The sequence below is a fragment of the Gracilinanus agilis genome, chromosome 2, assembly GCF_016433145.1.
Source record: "Gracilinanus agilis isolate LMUSP501 chromosome 2, AgileGrace, whole genome shotgun sequence".
In the NCBI taxonomy this organism is placed as follows: domain Eukaryota; kingdom Metazoa; phylum Chordata; class Mammalia; order Didelphimorphia; family Didelphidae; genus Gracilinanus; species Gracilinanus agilis.
Genome location: NC_058131.1, coordinates 332,275,750 through 332,278,459, shown reverse-complemented (window position 1 = coordinate 332,278,459; position 2,710 = coordinate 332,275,750). Strand labels below are relative to the sequence as shown.

Below are 2,710 nucleotides of genomic sequence, written 5' to 3'. Positions count from 1 at the left end.
GAGAGAGAGAGAGAGAGAGAGAGAGAGAGAGAGAGAGAGAGAGAGAGAGAGAGAGAGGAAGAGACAGAGAAACAGAGAGGAAGAGAGGGAGGAAGAGACAGAGAGAAAGAGACAGAGAGAGACAGAGAGAGGGAGGAAGAGACAGAAAGAGAGAGAGAAAGAGATAGAGAGACAGAGAGAGAGTATTTATAGATCTTTATGGATATATGTATATATGGGTGTGTATGCAGATCCATAAAGATGTGTATTGTTTATAGGGATAAATGTGGGTATTTATAGACATATAGTCTTACTACAGAAATGTGGTAGGAGCCCTTGAGAACTAACCCAGGGTTTGTCCCTCCCCAGCAGGCTATCTCTTATCCAGGCACAAAGTACTTCGCTATCCCCTGTAATAAAGAAGATTTCTGGTTTCCATGCCCACCATTCTCGGTGCCCCTTCAAGGCAGTAACTAAGGTGCTGAGCTTGCCCACATTGCCTCTCAGGCTGTTAAGAGACTTTCTGCAAGCGGAGGCAGGGGCAATGATTACAAAGACACCTTCTTCTGTCCTAGGCAGGCACTGCCCAGCTGGAGGAGGTGTTTATTTGTTCATAAAAGCGACAGGAAGTGAAAGGACCATCTTAGAGGTCATCAGGGACCACACTGACTATGCCAAAGCCAAGCAAGTTAGAAAAAAAATGCAGACTTAAAAATCATCTTGCAAGAAGGGCAGAGGTCCCTTTCAGAGCTCCCAGAGAGTCCTCAGCACAGAAGGGGAGGTAATAGCAGCTACCGCCAAGCAGAAAGCGCGATCTGCCAGGGAACTGGGCTTTTTAAGACATAGAAAAGATTTAGACCTTTGTGGCCATGTGAAATGATACTGGCACGAGGTAGGGCCTGAACGTGGGGTCAGCGGGTCAGAGAACTGGGGAGCTGGAAGGGAGCTGCCCACAGGGAAACAGCGAGGTGGAAATGGAGCCAGGACTAGAATCCAGGGCCAGAGTCTCCCAGGACATTCACAGTTCTCTCGAAGACTCTGGATCCCTCGACCTGAAAAAGCTCTCAGAATCATCTTTAAAATCTAAATGATTCCAAATGGGCGTCGGGCGATGGAAGCTTGCTTCTGTCGGGTTCCCCATCTTAAAGGGACAATCGATGACAAATTACATCATGGGGTTTTAACCCAATCCTACATTATCCTCATGGATTCAGAAGACTTCAATTTGCATTTGAGCCTGCACTGTCCAAGCAGCCAGGATTTTCACCTATCTAGGGGTCACCCTCTGGACAAGCTATATCTCAAGCCCGTTCTTTATGTGCCGCATAAGCCGCTAGCTGGATGAACAGGGGACCAAAGTGAATTTGCTATGCTGAACACGTGGAGCGCAAGGAAGGATTCCAGCCTCATCTTGGAGAATCAGGACTCCAGGTGATCACTTTATATCCTGAAGCATGAAAGGAGGATGCTGTTATAATCAGGGCTTTGATGTTGCTTCCTGCATCTGTCCAGGAAAATCATTGGGACTTGGAGTTCTTGTGGGAAATAAAGCTGCCCAAGGTCTTTGTTTCCATACCTGCCCCAGTTTAGGTGGGAGGGAGGGGAGGTATTCTGCAAAGGGAAAGGAGGCAGTCTGTGGTCTATTAAGATCTGGTGACAGTCAAGACATCAATATAGACCATTCAGAGGCAGTGTGGCCCAGAGGATAGAGCTGGCCTTGAAGCCAGGGAGACCAGCGTCCAAGTGTTACCTCTGACACATTGGCTATGTGACCCTGGGCAAGTCACTTATTTTCTCTAGGATGCAAACGACTCTTATTAAAAATTATTTATTTATTTTAAAATCTCAACTTTTCGTCTTGTTATTAGGTCTAAGACAGAAGAACACCAAGGGCTAGGTAATCAGGGTTAAGTGACATGCCCAGGATCACAGCTAGGAAGTGTCAGAGGTCATATTTGAACCCAGGACCTTCTAACTTGATATCTGATATTCTATCCACCGTGCTACCCAGATGCCCCTTAAACAACTCTTTAAGGTAATCATTTGCAGAAATGGTGCTGACTTGTATTGCAGAGGAAGATCCTAACCAGGGGCTCCTTTTAACAATGGCATCTCAGGTTATTATCCCTCCTGTGAATATCCACAGTCACGGGGAAATAGGAGAGAGAATATCATGAAAATCCCCAGATAAAATAAAAATTTCATCTCTGTCAATAGCTCCAACCTCCTCTCCCAGTATATCAGAATGGCAAGGACCCAAACAAATAGAGAAGACAGAATTTCATCTCTATTCTCTTTGCCTTGGTGGAGGTGCAGTGAACTGACCAAAAGGCATGAAACAAGAAGGGGAAACTGAGTTAGGAGACCCAGACAAGCTGGGTAATCAGCCACTGAATTATTATGGAGCACTGACTCTGCGATAAACAGAGATGCTTGTAGACTTGGTGATGGAGGGTCCAGAGAAGAAGGATGCCTGTTCCTCCTTGTACCCTCCTTCCTCTATCACACTGTTTAGCTTGGAAGAAGAATCTTGAGTCTCTGGGATCATGAGACACTCACCATTTATTTGCTGTAAGCAGTCAGCTGCAAAAGGACTTTGGCTAGGGCCTGGTCCCAGATTGGGAGGGAGGGAGGGATGGAAGGGATGGGAGCTTCTGCCTGACTGAAGAGAGAGAGAGAGAGAGAGAGAGAGAGAGAGAGAGAGAGAGAGAGAGAGAGAGAGAGAGAGAGA

General features: G+C 46.5%; 1 protein-coding gene across 1 annotated transcript in view; it reads right to left on the bottom strand.

Moving 5' to 3' along the window:
* Positions 1 to 2,710, bottom strand: part of WHRN (whirlin) — a 162,470-nt gene that overhangs the window by 26,854 nt on the left and 132,906 nt on the right. The gene's annotated exons all lie outside the window — the stretch shown is intronic.